Genomic DNA, 11,102 nt, shown 5'->3' on the forward strand with positions numbered 1-11,102 from the left:
AGATGAAGCTTGAGAATTTTCATTTCTTAAAAGTTCGCAGCTGATGCTGATACTGCTGGTCTGATGGACCACACTTTGAGAAACATTAGATTAAAGCCACATATGGTAAAAAAGTTCCATGTTCTTCAGAATAGATGACATCAGCATTCTCATAGAATGTAAATAAAAGTTTAAAAGCCACATAGCAGAACTTTTATTGAGCATCTACTGTGTTTGATGTACTTGCTAGATATTTTACACATATATTTAATTTTATTTTATTTTGGCTTCATTATCCCTATTTTTCAGATAAAAAGGAAATTTAGCAAGGTTAACATTCCCAAGGACTCACAGATAGTAGCTGATAGAGCTAACTCAAACCCACGTCTTTCAAAGCCTATAGTTTCCTTATTTGATCATTTTGTCAAATCAATTATTTTTTAATATACATAAATATGACTTTTGCTTAAAGAAGAAATATTATCTAGTGGAAGTGCAGTGAGGAGAGTGCCAGTACAATCAGGTTCCAACTCGACTCTGCCACTAATTTTTTCATTGATTAATCAATTTATGTAACCCCCCCATCCACTCATTTATCCATCATCCCTCATCAATTCATCTATCCGTTTGCCCATTCATCAAGCATTTGAGCATTCACAGTGTTTTAACTTCTCATGATGTATAAACATCCCTTTTCAAACTTTACTTTTCTAGTACGTGCAATGAGAAAGTTGGACTAGATGATTTAGAAGGCTTCTTGCATTCTTTAAAGCCAGATGATACCCACAGTTCATATTTTTTCAGCAATAAAAAATGCAGATCTTTGGAGGCAAATAAAATATGCCTCTTAAAAATGAATTTATAGGAATATCCTTTGTGGCTACAGAGCATTAGTTATATATGAAAAACACATCTTATTAGTACCACAAAAAATATCAATAAAATTGGGACATAGTTGAAGACTGTGGTAATTGTAGCAATGCTATTTTCAATATTTTGTAAAAATATAAATAACAATTTTATAAAAAGCTTAATTTACTAGATTCTAACAAGCTTAAGAGTATTCATGCATTAAGGGATTTATATTTAATAAATAGTTAAAACCAAATACAGGATTTGTAACTAGTACTTAGGAGAGTTTAAAATTTTAAATTCTCCAAGTAAATTGAATCATATTCACTTATTACTTTATGAGGAAAACTTTTCATTTGATATGAAAAATATTTTTTTGCTGAAATTATTCTTTCTGATTTCTTTGTACCCTTAAGAAAACACTTAAGAGGATCCCAAAATGAAACCTTATGAGTGGTGATTGTAAAAAGTCAATGATAAAGTGGGCAAAGGACCTGAATAGACACTCTTCAAAGAAGAGATACAGATGGCTAATAAGCACATAAAGATGATCAACCTCACTAGTCATCAGAGAAATGCAAATGAAAACTATATGAAATATTACCTCACACTTTTCAGAATGGTTATCATCAATAAATCAACAAACAACAAGTGTTGGTGAAGGTGTGGAAAAAAGGGAACCCTGTAGACTGTTGGCGGGAATTCAGATTGGTGCAGCCACTGTAGAAAGCAGTATGAAATCTCCTCAAAAATTAAAAATGAAACTGCCTATGACCCAATAATTCCACTTCTGGAAATATATCCAAAGAAACTCAAAACACTGATTCTAAAGAATATATGCACTCCTATGTTCATTACAGCATTATTTACAATAGCTAAGATATGGAAGCAGCCCAAGTGTCCATCAGATGAGTGGATAAAAAGGCTGTAGTACATTTATACAATAGTATACTATTTGGCCATAAAAAAGAAGAAAATCTTACCTTTTGTGAGAGCATAGATGGACTTGGAGAGTATTATGCTAAGTGAAATAAGCCAGTCAGAGAAAGACTACTATCATATGATTTCACTTATATGTGGAGTGTAATGAACAAAATAAAATTTCAAAATACAAACAGACTTATTGAAAGAGAAAAGACTGACAGCTGTCTGAGTGGAGGGGGTAGGTGGCCTAGATGAAAAAGGTGAAGGGATTAAGACAAAAAATATTTCATAGACATGGACAACAGTATGGTGACCACTAGAGGGAAAGGGGGGGGGGTTTGAAGTGGTTCTAGAGGTGATAAATGGTGATAGAAGGAGACTTGACTTAGGGTGGTGAATACACAATACAATATACAGACAATGTACTGTACAATGGCACACTTGAAATTTATATAATTTTATTAACCAATGTCACCCCAATAAGTTTAATAAAATATTTAAAAAGCCATGATAGTCAAGTTTTCCAAGCAAATGCCAAATGTCTAGAATTGAATGACAGTATGACATTTCTTACACAGACCTTGCATTTTGGGTTAAGTTTGACAATAAAATGAATAGGAATTTTTACCACATCTATGTTTACAGCTCTAAATTAGTTCAGAATTTACAACTTTGTCAGTCTTATGTAATTAATGAGAGCAAAAATATCTATAAAAACTGCAATGTTAATTAGTCAAAGAAGCTTCAAATTTAAGCCCATTTTAAAATTACATTTAATATGTATCTATATGGAAGATTCATTATCTGAGGCGTTTCCAGAGCCAGAGTAATTTGAATATGTTTGTTAATTTTATCAGTTTTTCTTTCTTCTCTCTTTCTCTTTCCTTCTTTCCTTCCTTCCTTCCTTCCTTCCTTCCTTCCTTCCTTCCTTCCTTCCTTCCTTCCTTCCTTCCTTCCTTCTTTCCTTCTTTTCTTCTTTCCCTTCTTCTCTTTTCCTCCTTCTTCCTCTTCCTCCTTCTCTTCCTCCTCTTCCTCTTCCTCTTCCTCTTCCTCTGCCTCCTCCTCCTCCTCCTCCTCCTCCTCCTCTTCTCTCTTCTTCTTCTTCTTCTTCTTCTTCTTCTTCTTCTTCTTCTTCTTCTTCTTCTTCTTCTTCTTCTTCTCTTCCTCCTCCTCCTCCTCCTCCTCCTCTTCTTCTTCTTCTTCTTCTTCTTCTTCTTCTTCTTCTTCTTCTTCTTCTTCTTCTTCTTCTTCTCTTCCTCCTCCTCCTCCTCCTCCTCCTCTTCTTCTTCTTCTTCTTCTTCTTCTTCTTCTTCTTCTTCTTCTTCTTCTTCTTCTTCTTCTTCTTCTTCTTCTTCTTCTTCTCCTTCTCCTTCTCCTTTCTCCTTCTCCTTCTTCCCAGGAATATAGTTAATAAAAAAAGTACAGACTATGAGGTGTTATATACATTTTATAGGCAGGCCATATTTTTTTTCTAAGATGTCTAGAAGACAATAGGAAGACAGAAATATGGTGTTATCTGTCTGTAAGAGAAAAAGCAAACTTAGGAAAAGAAAATGAAATTTGATAGCAAGATAAGACAGGTATTTTCTTGCAAGCCTCCTTCCTTGTAAAAAGGACAGCATGACATAATCAACACTGTCTTTGTCAGCATTCTTATAGCAGCAAACATCTCTGAATTGTTCTAATAACTAATGGTCTCATCTGCAGTGCATTGAAGCAAAAACAATTAGAGCATTTATTGTCCTCTTTTCTAATAACCCTTTTCCATTGTTGACATTTCTAAATAAGGAGTGAATAAACTTGAGACATTACACTCACAAAGGAGGAAAAAAAAGAACTTGACTGAAAGATGGATTCTCAGTCTTTTCACTTTGATGAAAGAGTTGTCACAAGAAACAAACCTTATCGGAAAATTCAAAACCTGCTTAGACTCTTGGGATTTGCCTATGATTTTAACAGAATGTTAACAAGGTATTTTTAAAGATGCATTATCATCAATTGACAACATGCTCCAAATACTGCCTATTTCTTCTTTAAGAGAACATTTTTTTTAATTGTTGTTGTTAGGGAATGTATTCCCTCACTAAGAAAATACCCAGTCTCCTATCAAAACGACGTAGATTTAGGAAAAATGCTATAGCATTGAAGCTCACTTTTCAATATTCAGAATAAGCAAAAGGAGAGCAAGTTTCCCTCAACAGGAAGTTAGAAGCACACTAAACACTCCTTGTAAAATAAAACAGTTGGAGAAATACCATGTTCTTTCATTGGTTAGTTTTGATAGCAACTATGATTTTAAATAGTTATTGCAGACAAAAAATGCTCTGCTGATTTTGGAAGAAAATGGATTGATTCAGCTGTTCAGTGACCAACAGATGACTCAAGATAGTGTTTTTTCTTGCCCTGCACTCACACTTATCACTACACTTTATCCTGATTTCTCAATATAGTGAAAACAAATGGATTTTGTATAGGTAAAATAATAAACCTCATTAGATTTTAATTTGTCATCCTGGTGAAGAGGTATTACAAGAATAAAATTAAAAAACTTTCTCTAGCCTTCGGATGGGAATTAAATAATTTCTCCCCCAACATATGCGGAATTTAAACTGTAACTTCTAATATTGATTCCTGGCCAAGTGTTGAGGAACAAGTTAACCTCATTTTTTCTTTCATTTAGCGTTTTAACTTCTTTTTATTCAAGTTTTTATTTGCTCCATGACATAACAGGCAGGTACTATATGGTTTGGGTGGAATGTTTAAACTAGTTTCAGAAGTTTTTACTCATAAAGACATTCTAAATTTGTTCAGAAAACTCATAATTATTTTTTTCTGTTCATAAATTACAATATGCCATGGTGGATTTTATTTCCTTTCATGGATGTTAGCATGGATATCTGGATTTCAAAAAGTAAATGCTTAAAATGGCCATAAAGTCTCAAGAAATGGGAACATGTTTATAAAGTATAAATTCTATATAACTATACAATATTATTGATATTATAACCCTTTTATTTAGAAGCAACATTCTTGCCCAATCCTGTCATATCACAGATAAGGAATCTGTGACACAGAGAGATTTAATCTTGACAAGATCACACAGCTAGGCAGTTGCTGAACCAGGACTAGAATCCAATTGATTTTATTCTTACTATAATGTTTTAAGAACTTAAGAGTTATGAAGACTAGAGGAACTTAAACTCTTTATATAATACTTGAACACATTCTTCCATGCACTTGAAAAAGTCCAACTTCTGCTTAATCACTTCTGTGATGAAAAACTTACTCTAAGAAACTTCTATTTTTCTTGGAAAATACTTATATGGTAGTAAAAGCTTCATATCTTCTACATACTAGATATTGTTTTGCTCTTTGAGGCTGAAAGAAGTAAGTTTTTCTTTTCTTATGACAAACCTTGAAATATTTGAAGGTAACTACTGTACCCTGACCTCTTTGATTCCTCAGACGAAACAGCTACATTTCTTTTAGATTTTATTTATGGTTTTTATTTTTAGGGTTGTTTTTTCAGCACTTGCTATTTATCAGACACTGTGCTGAATACTGAGGATTTTAAGATGATTAAGATAGAACCCCTGCTTTCAAAGTGCTCTAGGTAGAGAGTAAAAAAAAATCATCAGTTGCGCAGTAAGTCTTGTGATGGAGGTAAGCTTAGGGTACTTACAGGAACAAACCACAACCTGAGATGGGGTGAAGAATGTTAGAAAATGTTTTAAAAAGGTGATGTGCTTCAGGTGAGAGACAAAATCACAGTTGGAAGTGTAGGAAAAGAAGGAACATTTAAGGCAATTTTTAGTTGGTCGACACGGTTGGAGTGAAGGGTCCTTGTGGATATATGGGACTACCAGGCAGAATCAGATTGCAGTGGCTTTCAAATTTCTTCACCTTTGTGTATGTTTGTATCTAACTGCAGACACCAGGATTGAACACAGAGTTCCCTTTCTCAAAACACTTCTCAATTCAGACTAAGATCCTACTTGTTAGTTTTGGAACATCCTGTCGAGTCGTTTTGATCTCACAGCCACTGTAACTTTTAGTCAATTTTTACATATATTGCTACTAATCCAAACCTTCTTTGATTGTGTTCTTGAAGAGTTGATTCTTGTACTAGATTGTGTACATATTTTCTTCATTATATTCCTTTATGTTATATTTCACTTGGTGTTCCTATCTATGAAGATCTTTTTTTTTTTCTTTTAAAATCCTTACTCTCTAATAAAATATATTTGTTATTTTTCCCTGCCTCATGTTTTCATTTCTTCATTCATACCATAATGAATTAAATTTCCTTAATTTTTACAAATGCTACAGTAGGGTTTTAAATACATAAATTTATATTTTGTCAATAATTTTACCATTTCTCAACATGTATATGGGCAATGATGATTTAATCATGATTATCCTTTTGTATGTGGCTTTCCAATTTTCTCAGAGGCTTTCTTTTCTTTGTCTTCAGTCATTGAAAGAGCTTCTGTCAGTATTTAAGTTGTATGAGACACATTCTCAGTGAATCACCAGGTAGAGGCAAGTGGTGGTTGAACCTCTATCAAACTGAGAGGTTCAAACTTGGTACCAGTGCTGGGTCTGAGCTTACTCAGCAAATGTCTCAGAGTATATCAAGGCTAGCTGCCACCTGCTGGGTGTTCACACACCTTTGTGGTGGGGCAGAGTCTCAGGGTGTCTGCAGAATGAGTCCAGAAGAGTTTATTGGGACCAAATAGACCAACATTTGGTCATGTGAAGGGAGGGTTATGCTCTGGTTGGTCATGTGAAAGAAAACTGGTCCCAATCCTAAAGCTACACTACTAAATCTGTCCCAGATTTTGACAGGAGCCTGATCTTTAGCATGCAGGACCACTGGGAGTCAGGAGGATGGGGCTAGTAGATTTTTCTGTGAGTGGGAGGTGCTTGTAAGGCTTGCGATAAGGTGGGGGGAATAGATCTCATCCCAGAACCACACAACACAGCCTATCTCACATTCTGCCCAGACCTTGGCAAAGTTGAACCACCAGGAGTCAGGAGTGTAGGTCTTGCCAGAGCCCAGAGAATGGGGCTTGCAGATCTCCCATGAGAGGGAGACACCAGCTGGGTTCACGTGAAAGTAGGAGGAATGTCACCTATCCCAAAGCCACTCAACTCATTCACTCTCCCCTCTGAGTCTGCTCGGACTTCTAGACCTCAGCCCAGGCAGCTGACTACTCAGCAAGGCAAAAGCTGTATAGAGTGGAGTGACAGAGAGTCCAGATTGTGGAACTATTTCATTGTCCCAGGTTGATGCCATATGCAGAAGCATGCTCTACCCAAGAAAGTTGACATCTGTGGTGTGGGAGAATTACTCAGCACAAGGGTTCAGGTTGCTGCCTCCTTAGCTCTTTTCCCAGTGCCACAAATTCCAGTCTCTCCTCACATGACTCTAATCCACTCCATCTTCCCTCTACTGAAGCCCTGAGTGGCTATGAATGAGATTTTGAGTGTTGTCCCCTTAAGAGGGCACCTGTGTCTCTAGCAGACTCCTGTCTCTCCTTGGATATTAGGACCCCTGCTAGTTTTCACAGCCAGATATTTGTGAACATTCCCTTCCTGGCCCTGGTGTTCTCGGGGCTGATATACCATAAGTCTCAGGGGGACCCCCACAACTGAGATATTCCTCTAGAATCTCAGTTGCTGCCTGTGGCAGCGGGGCCAGCTCTTTTCACTTCTCTGCCTTTCTTACTATCTCACTGTGACTTCTGTAAATCCTTGGTTATAAGACTTCTCTCAAGCTAGTCTACAGTTGGTTATTCAAGTTGATTGTTCTATATTTTAGTTGTAATTCCAGTTTGATCCTGGGAGGATATGGATGTAACATCCACCTACTCTACTACCATCTTGGATCCCACCTGCTTCACTTTCAATTAGTGTTTTTGACAAATTACAAATCATAAACAATTGATTACTTGAATTATTCTAATGCATCTATGAATTTTTTAAGTGATCATATGGAAAAAATTAAGGGGAGATATGAAATTGCTGAAATTAGGGTCTTATGGCCTTTCTGTTTATCAATATTTACTAGCACAAAACATGAAGGAATGCTGTAAAGGATGGAGGTCAGTTGTTACTCTTAAACTCCATCACATGCTTTAAACTTGTGCAGACACTTCACAGAATGTAACTCTCTATTGCCTTAGAATGGAAAATTTTGGAGTTCAAAAGGTCTGGGGAGTATCCAATCTAACCCCTCCATGTTCAAGGTATAATCTAGTGTCCCAAATAGAGAAATAACTTCGTTGAAGTTGCAGTTTCTCAGTCAGATCAAGTAGGTCTCTGAATTCACAGTTGTCCCATTTGTCAGGTTTAGGTTTATATTATATACATTAATTTTATAATTTATGCACAGAAATTACTCTGATCAGGCAATTCTGTAATGAAGGATGTAAGTATTAAAACATATCTTGACTTGGGTCTGGAGAGAGCAGAGTGTGAGTGTACAAAATGATCCAAAATTTCTTGTGTGCACCTTTGCTACAGATAGGTTGAGATCAATGAAATGGTACTCTTTTGTCACTGTGCTTCAATTTTTTGTTTTTCCATCTACTTTGGTTTTGTAAACCAATTGAAAATTCATCATACGTCATTGAATTCCAAGAAAATAGGTCTCTTATATCTAGAAAATATTATTTTTCCTCTTCAGTGGAGAGAAAAAATGAATTTTTTGTACTGTAGCTGAGTATTGTCTGCAGTCTAGACTTAAGGACTGACAATCTCAAAACTTAAGACCTGTTTTACTAGCCATAACATGGGGCTGATTTATTAATGACCACTGTTCGCCCTGTCTTCTGGTGTAGCCTTACTTCAACATCATCTCCACTTCCCCATTCATCAGAATTTATTATAATTGCCTTTTTTCATTGGCTTGTAAAACATTAACAGTTACCAGAACTCTTTCATCTCTTTATTATTATAAAAATGTTGACAGGTTATTGACACTTGGTGTAATTAAGACAAATAGGCAGGGCTATTTTGGGGGTAGCAAAGATAAGTACCCTTTGCTCAGTATTTATTATGTCTGAAGCCCTTTATATGCATTGTCTCCTTTTCCCTCACAATCACTTAATGAGCTATTAGTTTTGTTCCCCTTTAATAGGTGAACAAATTGGGACTCAGAGAAGATAAGTAACTTTATAAATATATAACATATTAGTGGTGGAGCTGATATTCAAATCTAAGTTTGTTTGATCCCAGCTCTTAAATAAAACAATGCTATTTTGAAATTGAAAAATTGATAAGAAATTTGGTGCTCTGTTTAAATAAACTGCATTCTAGCAGTGGATTGAAGTACACATTGGCAGCTTGCTTAATCTGTGTACACAAAAGACTTTCTAACTGGTGGGCTATCTATTTTTTCCATTTGTATTAGATGTTCTTTTTTATTTTTACTCCTACTTTGTTAGGCTTTGTTTGGATTATCTCAATGTGTCCCTTTCAGAAAGTGTAGGAGATATGAGCATAGAGGAAAACTGCAGGAAGACTGCTTGGTTTGGAGTCTTTTTTTTCTATCATTAACTTGCTATATAACTAGACAAATTACTTAGTTTCTTTATATCTGAGTTTCCCCATTTGTAAAATAGGGATAATAAAAATTTCCACCTTATAAGGTTGTTCTTAGGATTAAGTGAGAAAATATAGAAAATATGCTTAAATCAGTGTGTGATAAATAGCAAGCATTATATTAGTGATAGCTATTATTTTTATTACGTCTCAGCCTTCCATTTTTACTTGTTTATGTAGGCACTAAAGAAAAGTAAAGAATGAAGGAAAGCAAGAGTCTAACTCAGAAGTCCCTTAGAGGAAACTATAAATATTCTTATATCTTTCTCTCTTCTCTCAATACTAAGCACCAGTCACTTTCATATTTCTTCTATCGCTTTTTCTCTTCAGAAATTTCAAGTCCCTCACCTAATTTTATTCCTCTCTTTGTTTTAAATTCCAACAACTTTAGCAATCAAAATTTCCCTGTTTTTTTTTTCCCTTGCTCACATATCTTATCTAGCTTTGTTATAATTCACTAATCTATATGATGGTAAGACATCATTGGGACCTTTCTTGCCTTATCAGTTATTTTTCAGTGGAGTCCTTGGGTCAGCTTCTTATAGTGTTTGTGCTGCAAACATGAAAGTAGTTGTCCTATTTTTGTCATGGATTATTAACTGATTGAGACAACAGAATCAGATTTATGTATTATGTTATTGTTTTATCAGAAACCATACCAGTTTTTTTATATTTTATTTTATTAATGGGGAAACATCAATAAATCAGGATACATATATTCAAAGATAACATGTCCAGGTTATCTTGTCGTTCAATTATGTTGCATACCCATCACCCAAAGTCAGATTGTCCTCTGTCACCTTCTATCTAGTTTTCTTTGTGCCCCTCCCCCTCCCCCTTTCCCTCTCCCTCTCCCCCCTCCCCCCGTAACCACCACACTCTTATCAATGTCTCTTAGTCTCACTTTTATGTCCCACCTACGTATGGAATAATGCAGTTCCTGTTTTTTTTTAATGAATTATGGGGAGTGTTTATTTTTAGAAAGGCAATAGTGTACATGGTCAGTGGAATATCCTGTCTCTGGCAACTACCAATTTGTTCCCTGTATCTTTGAGCTTGTATTTTTCTTTAGCTTTTACATATAAGTGAGATTATATAACATCTGTCTTGTCTTTCCCTGTCTGATTTATTTCACTTAGCATAATGCCCTCAAATTTCATCCAAGTAGTTAGAGATAGCAAAATTCATTTTTAATGGCTGAACTACATACATATACATACATATATATATATATATATATATATATATATATATATATATATATAAAATCACATTTTCTTTATTCATTTATTGTTTGGTGAACATTTTAGGTTGTTTACACATCTTGGCTATTGTAAATAATGCTGCAATAAGTACGAGGGCGCACATATAATTTTGAGTTAGTGTTTTAATTCTCTTTGGATAAATACTCAGAAGTGGACTTGCTAGATCATATGGTATTTTTATTTTTAATATTTCTGAAGAACCACGATACTATTATCCACAGTGGCTGCACTAATTTACATTACCATCAACAGTGCAAAAGTGTTCCCTTTTCTCCACATCCTTGTCAGTAGTTATTATATTCTGTCATTTTGATAATAGGTATTTTAAAGAGGTGTTATCTCATTGTGTTTTTAATTTGCATCTCCCTAATGATTAGTAATGTTGAACATCTTTATATGTATCTGTTAGTCATCTGTATGTCTTCTTTGGAGAAAAGTTTCTATATATAAATATATATATGTATGTATATATAT

The sequence above is a fragment of the Saccopteryx leptura genome, chromosome X, assembly GCF_036850995.1.
Source record: "Saccopteryx leptura isolate mSacLep1 chromosome X, mSacLep1_pri_phased_curated, whole genome shotgun sequence".
Taxonomy (NCBI): Eukaryota; Metazoa; Chordata; class Mammalia; order Chiroptera; family Emballonuridae; genus Saccopteryx; species Saccopteryx leptura.